Below are 14632 nucleotides of genomic sequence, written 5' to 3' on the forward strand. Positions count from 1 at the left end.
CTTAGTCGATCGACCAGGTTCCGCAGCTGTTTTGATTTTTCGTGTTAGACTTTTTAAAAGCCCAAATTGTAATTTACTTTTGGCATGGTTTATTAGTAGAACGCAGAATACTTTTAGGTTATGCTTTTCATTATTGAAGAACTGAGTTTTAGATCTAGTTGGGAGGAAGAAAGAGGGACGACGAATCCCGAATTCAATTGCTTTGTTCATCATTTAATTAGTAAGCTTTTATGCAATTTCCTTCTTCTTTAATTTCTTGTTAATTCAATCCTTTGGTTACCAATTTAATTTCAGCAATTCAGTTCCTGTATTTTGTCTTTAATTCAATTCAATCATGTCAAACTTATTATATGTTGTCAATTTTGCAATTGTTATAGTTTTAATTATGCATAGCTAATTTTATTGATTGGGAACGAGGTGAGCCATGGCATAAATTAGGGTTGTTTTGTTAGTATGAATTCTTCCGTATCGATCTTATTACCTTTTGATAAACCCGTCTTGCTAGATTGAAAGATTAGTAGGTTAGGTTTTCATTGGGTTTGGAATTTCCTTTGAGCGAAGGCTTTGAGAAATTCTTGGGAATTAGAAGACCGTAAGGTTATTGAGCATTGATCGAAGGACTTTCTCATGTTCCCCGAGACCGTTTACAAGACCTCTATTACCTTTTTGACCCGACCTTAGCCATGGTGAACCGAAGTTCCTAATCTCTCTTTTATCTTATTTGCGAGTTCTCTTATTTTGTCAATTAGTTTTTAGAATCAAACAATTTCAAACGCCCCACTTAATTGTTACTTTTTATAGACTGGAAATAGCAAATAGAATTGACCTTGTCTCTCTGTGGTTCGACCTTTACTATCACTAGCTATAGTTTTAGTTTGGAATTATAAATTAAATTTTGATACAAAACGACGGTATCAAATTTTGGTGCCGTTGCCGGGGAGACGGTGTAATTCTTTTTGCTTTATTTTTAGTTTATTTTTCTTGTCTCAATGAACTTTGGTTCCTTGAGACCGTTGCTTACCATTGCTTCTAGTTTTGCTTTTGCACAGTTAGAAGACAGGTTTTTGAGAGGAAGGCTTGAGTACTCTCAGTTTTGCGAATATGGCTACGATATATGACAATCTTCAGCCAAAAGAGCACCACCTTCCAAAGGGGCACGTGTTACCTACCCCTACTACCGGTAACTTCGAATTTCATTCCTCTTATATCGATTTAGTGGAACGAAATCAGTTTGCTGGTCTACCGGATGAGGATCCTTTGAAGCATATGGAAATTTTCACAGACTACTGTTGTTCCATACCTATACCGGCTGGGGTGACTCATGATGAAGTAAAGGGGGTGATGTTCTTATACTCCTTGAAGGATTCGGCGCGAGATTGGTACCGCTACCTTGATAGGGTAGCAGCTGGAGTCACAGATTGGACATCTCTAGCATTAGCCTTCTACAAGAAATACTTCCCACTTGCAAAGACAGATGCCTTGAGAAGTAAAATTACAAATTTCCAGCAAGGACCTGATGAGGAATTTTGTGAAGCATGGGGACGTTTCAAGAGTTTGGTTCGGTCTGTCCCTCACCATGGTTTCCGGCAGTGGTACCTTTGCAACTTATTCTACAATTCCTTGTATGATGATTACAAGGTCATCCTGGATGCAGCTGCGAATGGTAGGTTCCAAAATAATACTGGTCAGAATAAAGGTTGGAATACTATTGAGGAGATGGCAGTCCATAGAGCTGAGTTTGGGAGTTCACATGAAAAATCACGAAAGCAAAGTGATGAAATGAGTGCCGTTGTGACATTCATTACTTCTATTACTGCCCGTCTCGAGAAGCTCGAGGCCTCTGAAGCTTCCAAGGAAAGAGTTGAAATTCTTGTCCATAATTCAGATGAGACCGCGGAATTGAGAGAAATGGTCCGAACTCTTTTGGTTCAAGTGGCGAAAATAGAAGCAGCCGGGATTGAGTCCACAAAGAATTTTGTGAAGCAGTGGGAGAATATAGAGGCTAAGCAAGTCGCCAATTCTTCAAGCAAATGTGAAGGGCCAATTGAAACGATTAATGCCATTAATCTCCGAAGTGGCTTTTCTTATGATGGTCCTGATAATCCAAGAGAAGACTCGGGAAAGGATGAAAAGAAGAATTTAATTTCTGGTGCGAAAACGAACTCAATTGCAAGATTCACGGCCGTCGATCGACCAACACTACCAGTCGATCGACCGGGTTGTCAGATGAAAAAGTTTCTGACCAGAAACTATTCATACCCAGCACAAGTGGTCGATCGACCAACACCATCAGTCGATCGACTGAAGTTTTTAACGAGGCAGTCTCTGTCCAGGAACTGTTCACACCAAGCATAAGCAGTCGATCGACCAACACTACTAGTCGATCGACTGAGACTCCTGACGAAGAAGTCTCTGTCCAGGAACTGTTCACGCCCAGCCAGATTGGTCGATCGACCGAGTCCGATGGTCGATCGACTGGGTCTCCAGTGCAGGACGTAAATCCGTCAACTAGTTTGCATGATTCTATACTTATTGATGATTTGACGGAGGTTTTAAACTTACTTTAAGTGAAGGTTACCGATCCTACGGCCGTGTTGCGATCCCGTATCCGGAGCGTTTAAAGAATACTAAGCTGGAGCGCAAGTTTGGTAAGTTTTTGGAAATGGTCAAGAATCTCGAGGTAACAATTCCTTTCACCGACCTAATTACCAAGGTACCCTCTTACGCTAAATTTATGAAAGACATTTTGAATCGTAAGAGAAATTTTCATGATGATGGTAATGTTGCTTTCGTGGAAGAATGCAATGCTCTTTCGCAAATTAATATACCACCTAAATTAAAGGACCCGGGTAGTTTTTCAATTCTCTGCACTAATGGTAACCACGAAATTGGAAAGGCCCTTTGCGATTTAGGGGCCAGTGTCAGTGTCATACCATACTCTGTTTGCGAAAGGCTAAATATTGGTAGACTTAAGGTGACCGATATTACCATTCAGCTGGCAAATAGATCGACTCAGAGACCTTTAGGAGTCTTAGAGGATGAACCCGTTCGAGTGGGTAAGTTTTTTATTCCTGTCGATTTCGTTGTTTTGGACATTGCTGAGGACAGTCAGATACCTATTATTTTAGGTAGACCATTTTTACATACAGCTGGAGCTGTAATAGATGTCAAATGCGGAATCATTACCTTAGAGGTAGGGGATGACACCATTGAGTTTAGTCTTGCTCGTAAGGCTACCGAACTCTTGATGATGACACGTGTTATTCCATTGATATTGTTGTGTGGTCGTTAATTATAATTGGAGGGAATCCTTAGCCAAGGATCCCTTAGCTGATCTAACTCGTTTAGATGAGTGTGCGAGTAGTACAAACGGAGAATCGAGGAGCCAAATGCTTTGGTAGCCTCAATGGAAAGCTACGAGCTCACAGAGGAAGAAGATGAGATGCTCTTGAGCCTGGCCAACGAGAATTTGGTAAACACTTGCTATACCATTGAAGCCGATTCATGTCTGTCTTTGTAAAGGTAAAGGTGCACGAGCGTAAGCCACTTCCTCCTAATCTTAAGTATGTTTTTCTAGATGATATAGAGCAAGACCACTATTGTTAGTGCTAAGCTTAATGATGACCATTGTTGCTTTGATGTGTGTGCTTAAGAAAAACAGAAAGCTTTAGGTTATTCTTTGGATGATATTAAGGGCATCACCACGATATTTGCATGCATAGGATAGAGTGGAGGAAGGCCACAAGCCTTGAGGCATGTGGTCAACGCAAGTTGAACCCGAAGATGCGAGGAAGTTGTTATGGCCGAGGTGATGAAACTACTCGATGCGGGTATTATTTATACAGTTGGCAACTCCAAGTGGGTTAGCCCTGATTCAGGTAGTTCGAAGAAAGGAGGGACTACCGTGGTTAAAAATGAGAAAAATGAATTAATACCAACACGAGTAGTGACAGGGTGGCGGATGTGCATTGATTATAGACAGTTGAATGCCGCCACCAAGAAAGACCACTTCCCCCTCCCTTTTGTTGACCAAATGACTGAAAGACTTGCTTCTAACAAATTTTTCTGTTTTCTAGACGGATATTCAGGGTTCTTTCAGATCCCTATTCATCCGGATGATCAGAGTAAGACCACTTTTACCTGTCCACAGGGTGTTTTTGCGTGCACGCAGCAGATGCCCTTCGGATTGTGTAACGCCCTTGCCTACCTTTCGAAGTGCATGATGGGGATTTTTTCTGATTATATAGAGAACATTATGGAGGTATTTATGGATGATTTCTCAGTTTATGGTAATGACTTTGATCGTTGTTTAGCTAACCTTGATAAAGTCATGCAGCGTTGTATTGATGTTAATCTTGTTTTAAATTGGGAAAAATGTCAGTTTATGGTCAATGAGGGAGTTGTGTTAGGGCATCTGATTTCTGATAAGGGTATACATGTTGACAAAGCAAAAGTGCAGGTGATTGAGCAATTGCCTCCTCCCGTGAATGTTAAAGGAGTGAGGAGTTTCCTTGGTCACGCTGGTTTCTATCGGCGTTTCATTAAGGATTTTTCAAAAATTGCTAAACCACTTACACAATTGCTCCTTAAGGATGCTGTCTTTGAGTTTACTGATGAGTGCCCTTTAGCTTTTAACAGGTTGAAGGAGACTCTAGTTTTTGCACCAATCATTCAGCCGCCTGATTGGGATCTCCCATTTGAGATCATGTGTGATGCCAGCGATTATGCGATCGGTGCAGTTTTGGGACAGCGGAAGAACAAAGTTTTGAATGCTATTTACTATGCGAGCCGAACTCTGGATGAGGCTCAAGTCAATTATTATACCACTGAGAAGGAGTTTTTAGCTGTAGTTTTTGCCTTAGATAAATTTCGATCTTATTTGTTAGGTTCTAAGGTTGTTGTTTATACTGATCATGCAACGCTGAAGACTCTCTTTCTTAAGAAGGATGTGAAGCCGAGGCTTTTGAGATGGATACTCCTTTTGCAGGAGTTTGATTTGGAGATTAGAGATAAGAAAGGAGCAGAGAATGTGGTGGCTGACCATTTATCTCGTCTGCAGCTGATAGAAAGGGAGGATTCGTTACCTATTAATGATTCTTTTCTTGATGAGAGTTTATTAGCTATTACTACTTTAGGGTCTTATCCACCTCCGTGGTTTGCTAATTTTGCTAACTTTGCTGTGACAGGTAGGGTACCACCTGAGCTTTCATGGCAGCAGAAGAAGCAGTTCGCTTATGATGCTAGACAATACTTTTAGGATGATCCTTATGTTTTCAAGGAATGAGCAGACGGTCTTATCCGGAGATGCGTGCCTCAATGGGAGGTGAAGGATATCCTAGAAGCTTGCCACTCTTCTGCCTATGGTGGTCACCATGGTCCGTCCCGGACTGTGGCAAAGGTACTCCAATCTGGTTTCTATTGGCCAACTTTGTATGCAGATAGTCGCAATTTTGTTTCTGAGTGCGATGCTTGTCAAAGATTGGGGAATATTTCCAAGAGACATGAGATGCCACAGGTAGGCATTCTTAAGGTTGAGATTTTCGATGTCTGGGGCATTGATTATCAAGGACCTTTTCCGAGCAGTCAAGGTAATAAATATATCCTCGTAGCTGTAGATTATGTGTCCAAATGGGTAGAAGTTATCGCTACTCCCCATTGCGACGCAAAGGCCGTGATTAAACTGTTTAAAAAGATTATTTTTCCTCGTTTTGGTGTCCCTAGGGTTGTCATTAGCGATGGGGGAATGCATTTTAAAGGGAAATAACTTAGTGCTTTATTGACTAAATTCGGTGTCCAACATCGTAGAGGATTGGGGTATCATCCCCAAACTAGTGGTCAGGTTGAGATTTCTAACAGAGAATTGAAAGAAGTCTTAGCTAAAGTTGTTTCTAAATCACGGAAAGATTGGAGTCTTAAGTTAAATGATGTCTTATGGGCTTATAGAACCGCGTTTAAAATGCCAATCGGGATGTCACCATACCGATTGATTTACGGTAAGACATGTCATTTACCTGTTGAGTTGGAGCGTAAGTCTTGGTGGGCTATTTGTGATTTGAATTTGGATCCTAACCTCTCTCGTGAGAAACGCATGACACAGCTGAATGAGCTGGAGGAATTTAGGCTGTTGGCCTATGATAATGCTAGGATCTACAAAGAGAAAACAAAGCGCTGGCACGACAAGAGAATCATCAAGCGCGAGTTCCACATTGGCGATAAGGTACTTCTTTTTAATGCACGTATCCGTTTATTTCCTGGTAAGTTGAAATCCAGGTGGACTGGCCCCTATACGGTCACAGCAGTTACAAAATTCGGATCAGTTGAATTGGAGACCTCTGCTGGAGAAAGGTTCAAAGTTAATGGCCAATATGTGAAACATTATCACGGTGCAGACGATTTTGTTGGGCAGGTCGAAGTACTATACTTTGACCCAATTTTAGAAGCTGCAAACTGAGGTAAAAAGGTCGTGCGGGACCTCTTAAACCAGTGCTAACCGGGAGGCAACCCGGCTTGTAAACTTTTGTAATTAGGAACTTTACAGTTTTATTTCAATTAATTTGCATTAGGACCTTTAGCTTATTTCCTTTTAATTAGCAATTTCTTGGTTCGGAGAATATGCGCCTTTGAAAATTTTTGCAGGTGATTATTTTATGCAAAGTGCGTAAGGTGATTTACTGAATGTTTGTGAGAGAAAGACGGGAAATTATGTTGGCAAAGCAATTTTAACGTAAAAAAGGATTTGTTCCCAGTACCTGCAGTCGATCGACCAAGTTCATCAGTCGATCGACTGAGAAACAAAGGGGCAGAAGCTGTATCTCAGGGATATTGGTCGATCGACTGGGTAGAGTAGTCGATCGACCACTACGCGAAAAGGCAGAGGAGCTGTATAAGGAAGACTGGTCGATCGACCGAGTCAAGTGGTTGATCGACCACCGCGCGAATTCAGCACGCAAGTTAATAGGGAAGTTTACTTCATTCTTCATTCATTCTTTCACTTTCATAAAATCATAAAATCAAAGGAAAACCCTATTTTCTTCCCCTTTTCGCGATTTTCCTGCAATCCCCTCTTATTCTCGAATTTTCTTGCTTAAATCTTCAAGTTCTCGTCAAAGGTATGTCTCTATCTTATTTCCATCCTTTTTATTCGATTTTCACTGAACTTTCATGCCCAAATTTCGAGCATTGTTACATTGAGACGGAAAAATCGAATTGGGGAAAATCGATTTAGGGCTAGTTTCTTGTCGATTTTTATGCTTTAATTGTTTTTTCTACCCTTTTCCCCTGATTTTCGAAACAAATTAGCAGCTAGGAGGTGCATAATGCCGTTTCCCCCAAATTGTCGAAACCCTAAATCCGTTTTCAATTTCTGATTTTGATTCGGGTTTTCATAAATTATCATTGTTATGGGAAGCTTGTTGCAAATTTGTTGTTTGTAGGAAGCAAAGATGACAAAGGGAAAGCAGGCGATGTACGAAGGGCAGTCCAGCCAGGGAGCTGCCAAACGACCTCGGGGTCCGCCGCTCATGATTGAGGACCCCACGGATAGTCTACCTGACTATCCGCAGGTTACTTTTTCTTCTTCAACTCCGCGTGCCAAGTTCGCTCTTTTTGTCGTGAAAATGAAAGTAACAGCCACCCAATTTCTTCACAAACCTACTTTAGAGAAATTAGGCTGTTTTGAGTCTGTTGTGTCCCTGCTAAATGGGACAGGAATGACGGGTCTTGTGGACATGGCTGAGTTCACTTATTACATTTTGACCCTTGAGTTTTTCTCGTCCTATGCTTTTGACCAGGCTTCCTTTGAAGCCAACAGGAGTAGCCCTTGCATTTCTTTTCGGCTATTCAATGTCACCTACTCCCTGACATTAGCAGACTTTGCTGGATTTTTGGGTCTTTATTTCGAGGGTAACACCTCGGAAACTTCTGATGTTCACCGAGTCATGTGGTCATGCATTAGTGACTGGAACGGGCCTAGGAGGACGGGCACTTCCGTCCACTTGCCCCCTTTTCGTTATTTTCTACGGCTAATGGGTAATACCATTTTCGGCCGTAAGGAGTCAAATAATGTGAATAACATTGAACTGTCTATCTTGGCGGGCTATCTGAACATTGAAAGTCGGGTAGCCCGTATCTATAACATCGCTTATTTGACTGCCGCTCACTTTCAGACTATAAGTGAGGGCACTTTGGCCACTATTGCTTGTGGTGGGTTGGTGACACGTATCGCCAACCGCCTCGTTTTTCTTTTCCCTCGAAAGGAGGCCCCTATTGACCCTGAGCTATGCTTCATGGATCTTATCTACGCGAGGTCTGTGAAGTGGGTCGATAGTCGGAGTCGATGAAAGATTGACTCTTTTATCTGCGGCCTCATCCATGTCCTTGGCCTCCCTCCTATCCTGCCCCTTACCACTGTCCAGAGGGCAGCTCACCCGCCCTTGCCCAGCTACAGGCTCCCTATTGGGGCGGGCACCGCTACTGCTAGCACCTCGAGACGGGCTCATGCCTCATTTTTACGAGCCTCCTCCTCTTCTACTCCTGCTCCCACCGGTTACCCGGACACTTTCCGCCCCCCTACACCTTTGGTTATCTCTCCGGTCATGGACCAAAGGGGGATGTCACGTGTGTTGAGTGACTTGTGCAGGAGCTTTGACCAGCACCGACTAGACACGGCCCTGGCCCTGTACCCCGTTTACGAGGAGTACGCTCGTGGGGGGATGCTTCCACGCGGTGCCTGGACTCACCCGTCCTTCTTTGTCCCTCCGGTGGGCGGTTACCCTTAGCCTGCCAGGAGACCTCCTCCCACGACTACTACTGCCGCTGCTGCTGAGGCGGAGGAGGAGGAGAGCGACTCGGAGTCCGGAGAGGATAGTGGTTCTGAGTACGACGGTGGGGATTAGATGCTTGTGACCTCCCCTGTTTTTGGCTGGTTTAGGGAGGTCGTCTTTTGTGAGTTTCCTATCCTTCTTTGTTAATTTCCCTTTCTTTTGTTGTTGCTTTTATTCCCCCCTATTTTGTTGTGACTGCTGGTGATTTGCTGCTGAGCACAATGGGGGCATTGTGCGTTTTGGTTTGGGGAGGATATTTACATATGTCTTTTGCATCTGCATTTGTTTTTTATTGCATTTCAGTCACACGTTTACTGCATTTTAGCTTGCATTCGTGTTATTTCAAAAAAAAAAAACAAAGAAAAAATCGAAAAAATTACAAAAATATCAAAAATATCACGTTTACTTTTGCATATAGTTGAGTCGGATTGGAGCTTATTAATGATGACATTGCACTATTAGTCAAATATATGCCATTCCTTGCCTTTTCACAACTGCTTAGCGAGAATTAAAAGTGATTTCTCAAATTTTGTTGTGGAATTTACTTCGGGTTATTAGACTTGACTCATTACTTTTGGCAAACTACTTATACTTTCTGAGATATAGAGCCTATAACTGGTGACATTCATGACCGGTTAATTTAGGATTGAGAGTAGTACTCCCGTCATTTCATGTTTTGCACGTGTATGAGTTTTGATTGCTTATTGCCTATACGCATCGGTTTGTGGTCGGTATTACATGTTTTGAGAACTATTGCATCCTCCCCTTTCTCATTTTGCCCCATTAACTCCACTATAAGCCATATCTGCCAGTTGCCCTTAACTACATCACATACTTAGCCTACCATTGTGCCAAGCTAGGTAGTAGTAGAGGATTTTGTCGAATTATAGCAGTCTTGGTTCGTTTTTTAGTGTTGGAGTGAGCATTTATGAGAAGTGCAGGAGTTGCTATTTTGTCAGCCTGAAACAAAGAAACTCAGAAAAATGAAAAAAAGAGAAAGCTGATCTGGGCAGTGAGTTTAGTCCAGCAGAGGTGGTCGATCGACTGCTGTTTCTGGTCGATCGACTGCCCATTCCAGAAAAAGAAAATGAAAAAAAAAAAAAAGAGAAGAAAAAAACAGAAAAAAAAAGAAAAAAAAAAGTTTTTGAAAAAAAATAAGAAAAATTTCGGCTGAGTTGAGAACACACCTCATGTGCTTATTTTATGTTTTGGAGGTGTCGGTTTTGGGATAGTTGTTGCCTAGACATTTAGAGGCAATGGTTACACTTCGAGTTGGAGGATTGGGATGCGGTTTCTGATGGTTTGTTAGGTACTAGCTTGGCTCTTACCCTCACATTTCCATACTTGTTTTTGCCCTTTCTTTCCCATTTAGCCTTACATATCCAAAACTTGCAATAAGTTGGCATGTAATAGTCCTTGATGGTGGTTGTGCGTATGTACGGTAGCTAGAATCATTATTCATGCTAGTCAAGCATACATGTTTTGTCGGTCGCAGTCTAGGTGAGAGTCTGTATTTTCTTCCCTCTCTTCTACATATATTCTTACCATTTGCTTTGCTGAGAGAAGAGTGACCCGGGAGAGTCCAAATTTATGAGTCTTGCAAGGTCGAACACCCGATTTAATTCCATGATATGCATAAATTTGTTCACTTGCTTTGAGCTTTGCAATAGTTGGTTATGTGCATTAAACGGTTTGGCATTGACTTGTAGCTAGCTCTGAGGTATACTCCTTTCCATTAGAATTTTATTTGGGTCATAATGCTTGCTTGGGGACAAGCAAGGTTTGGTTTGGGGAGATTTGATACGTGCATATTCTATACACTTTATTTGCAGTTTGGCACGTATTTCCATGCATATTCGTTAGCTTAAAGCTACTATTTCTCCCGAAACGGTTTACTTTGCATTTTCTATGATTTATTGTAGGAATGAGTGGAAGTTAGCTAAATCAAGCCTAAATCGTCCTCCGGAGGCAACTTCAGGGAAGCTTGGAAGAAGGGAGTTCGGACTCACTCACCTTGGGATGCGTGCATTGGAGTGAAGAGGCTATTTTGAAGAGAAGAAGGTGTTTCTGCACAGTGTAGTTGGTCGATCGACCAACCTACTCAGTCGATCGACCGTGGGGTTTCAGCAGAGGCTACTGCAGTGCATTGGCTGGTCGATCGACCATGCTACTTAGTCGATCGACCAGGTTCCGCAGCTGTTTTGATTTTTCGTGTTAGACTTTTTAAAAGCCCAAATTGTAATTTACTTTTGGCATGGTTTATCAGTAGAACGCAGAATACTTTTAGGTTATGCTTTTCATTATTGAAGAACTGAGTTTTAGATCTAGTTGGGAGGAAGAAAGAGGGACGACGAATCCCGAATTCAATTGCTTTGTTCATCATTTAATTAGTAAGCTTTTATGCAATTTCCTTCTTCTTTAATTTCTTGTTAATTCAATCCTTTGGTTACCATTTTAATTTCAGCAATTCAGTTCCTGTATTTTGTCTTTAATTCAATTCAATCATGTCAAACTTATTCTATGTTGTCAATTTTGCAATTGTTATAGTTTTAATTATGCATAGCTAATTTTATTGATTGGGAACGAGGTGAGCCATGGCATAAATTAGGGTTGTTTTGTTAGTATGAATTCTTCCGTATCGATCTTATTACCTTTTGATAAACCCGTCTTGCTAGATTGAAAGATTAGTAGGTTAGGTTTTCATTGGGTTTGGAATTTCCTTTGAGCGAAGGCTTTGAGAAATTCTTGGGAATTAGAAGACCGTAAGGTTATTGAGCATTGATCGAAGGACTTGCTCATGTTCCCCGAAACCGTTTACAAGACCTCTATTACCTTTTTGACCCGACCTTAGCCATGATAAACCGAAGTTCCTAATCTCTCTTTTATCTTATTTGCGAGTTCTCTTATTTTGTCAATTACTTTTTAGAATCAAACAATTTCAAACGCCCCACTTAATTGTTACTTTTTATAGACTGGAAATAGCAAATAGAATTGACCTTGTCTCTCTGTGGTTCGACCCTTACTATCACTAGCTATAGTTTTAGTTTGGAATTATAAATTTGATACCGTCGTTTTGTATCAAAATTGACAACATAGAATAAGTTTGACATGATTGAATTGAATTAAAGACAAAATACAGGAACTGAATTGCTGAAATTAAATTGGTAACCAAAGGATTGAATTAACAAGAAATTAAAGAAGAAGGAAATTGTATAAAAGCTTACTAATTAAATGATGAACAAAGCAATTGAATTCGGGATTCGTCGTCCCTCTTTCTTCCTCCCAACTAGATCTAAAACTCAGTTTTTCAATAATGAAAAGCATAACCTAAAAGTATTCTGCGTTGTACTGATAAACCATGCCAAAAGTAAATTACAATTTGGGCTTTTAAAAAGTCTAACACGAAAAATCAAAACAGCTGCGGAACCTGGTCGATCGACTAAGTAGCATGGTCGATCGACCAGCCAATGCACTGCAGTAGCCTCTGCTGAAACCCCACGGTCGATCGACTGAGTAGGTTGGTCGATCGACCAACTACACTGTGCAGAAACACCTTCTTCTCTTCAAAACAGCCTCTTCACTCCAATGCACGCATCCCAAGGTGAGTGAGTCTGAACTCCCTTCTTCCAAGCTTCCCTGAAGTTGCCTTCGGAGGACGATTTAGGCTTGATTTAGCTCACTTCCACTCATTCCTACAATAAATCATAGAAAATGCAAAGTAAACCGTTTCGGGAGAAATAGTAGCTTTAAGCTAACGAATATGCATGGAAATACGTGCCAAAACTGCAAATAAAGTGTATAGAATATGCACGTATCAAATCTCCCCAAACCAAACCTTGTTTGTCCCCAAGCAAGCACTATGACCCAAATAAAAACGTAATGGAAAGGAGTATACCTCAGAGCTAGCTACAAGTCAATGCCAAACCGTTTAATGCACATAACCAACTATTGCAAAGCTCAAAGCAAGTGAACAAATTTATGCATATCATGGAATTAAATCGGGTGTTCGACCTTGCAAGACTCATAAATTTGGACTCTCCCAGGTCACTCTTCTCTCAGCAAAGCAAATGGTAAGAATATATGTAGAAGAGAGGGAAGAAAATACAGACTCTCACCTAGACTTCGACCGACAAAACATGTATGCTTGACTAGCATGAATAATGATTCTAGCTACCGTACATACGCACAACCACCATCAAGGACTATTACATGCCGAACTTATTGCAAGTTTTGGATATATAAGGCTAAATGGGAAAGAAAGGGCAAAAACAAGTATGGAAATGTGAGGGTAAGAGCCAAGCTAGTACCTAACAAACCATCAGAAACCGCATCCCAATCCTCCAACTCGAAGTGTAACCATTGCCTCTAAATGTCTAGGCAACAACTATCCCAAAACCGACACCTCCAAAACATAAAATAAGCACATGAGGTGTGTTCTCAACTCAGCCGAAATTTTTCTTATTTTTTTTCAAAAACTTTTTTTTTTCTTCTTTCTTTCTGTTTTTTTTCTTCTCTTTTTTTTTCATTTTCTTTTTCTGGAATGGGCAGTCGATCGACCAGAAACAGCAGTCGATCGACCACCTCTGCTGGACTAAACTCACTACCCAGATCAGCTTTCTCTTTTTTTTTTTTCATTTTTCTGAGTTTCTTTGTTTCAGGCTGACAAAATAGCAACTCCTTCACTTCTCATAAATGCTCACTCCAACACTAAAAAACGAACCAAAACTGCTATAATTCGACAAAATCCTCTACTACCTAGCTTGGCACAATGGTAGGCTAAGTATGGGATGTAGTTAAGGGCAACTGGCAGATATGGCTAATAGTGGAGTTAATGGGGCAAAATGAGAAAGGGGAGGATGCAATAGTTCTCAAAACATGTAATACCGACCACAAACCGATGCGTATAGGCAATAAGCAATCAAAACTCATACACGTGCAAAACATGAAATGACGGGAGTACTACTCTCAATTCTCAATTAACCGGTCATGAATGTCACCAGTTATAGGCTCTATATCTCAGAAAGTATAAGTAGTTTGCCAAAAGTAATGAGTCAAGTCTAATAACCCGAAGTAAATTCCACAACAAAATTTGAGAAATCACTTTTAATTCTCGCTAAGCAGTTGTGAAAAGGCAAGGAATGGCATATATTTGACTGCTCGAACACCCGTCGTGAGGTGTCAAAAACTGAAAAAATTTCAAAAAAATCAAAAATATCACGTTTACTTTTGCTGCGCTTAAAGTCTTGTGAATTTCTAAGCCTTACTTCATGTCCTTTATAGTTTTTCTCGCAATTCCCGTTTTCCTTTTCTTCATTACATGATTTTGCACAATGGGGACATTGTGCTATTTGGTTTGGGGAAGGGTTTTGCGTTGCACTTTATTTGCTTGCATTCACGTCTACATGTTGTCTTGCATTGTCGTTTACCTTCTCATATATACAGAAAATTCAAAAAAAATTGAAAATTTCAAAAAAAATTCAAAAAATTGCACGTTTATTTTAGCATATAGTTTGAGTCGGAACGGTAGTATTTCAATGATGACATTGCATTTGTATCCGTTTTTGCCTAAGCCTTGCTAATTGACATGTTATTAGTAGAATCATAAATGCATATCTACGAGTTTTCGTTAACTTATTTGCTGGACCTTAGACTTGACTTTGATTTTTGGCAAGCTACATCATATTTCTAAGATTTAGAGCCTATAACTGGTGACATCTATGACCGGTTTATCTAGGATTGTGAGTAGTACTCCTTATGAGACATGTTTCATTAATATGCATTCGGTTTGTGGTTAGTTGACACATGTGGAA

At 40.8% G+C, this 14632-nt stretch overlaps 1 non-coding gene across 1 annotated transcript; it reads right to left on the bottom strand.

The window, feature by feature from the left end:
• Positions 1-1474: 1474 nt before the first annotated feature.
• Positions 1475-1583, bottom strand: LOC141644954 (small nucleolar RNA R71). The gene has a single exon (XR_012544553.1). It is a non-coding gene; the product is annotated as a small nucleolar RNA R71 (small nucleolar RNA).
• Between the last annotated feature and the right edge of the window lie 13049 nt (positions 1584-14632).

This window comes from Silene latifolia, chromosome 2 (genome assembly GCF_048544455.1).
Source record: "Silene latifolia isolate original U9 population chromosome 2, ASM4854445v1, whole genome shotgun sequence".
NCBI classification, from domain to species: Eukaryota; Viridiplantae; Streptophyta; class Magnoliopsida; order Caryophyllales; family Caryophyllaceae; genus Silene; species Silene latifolia.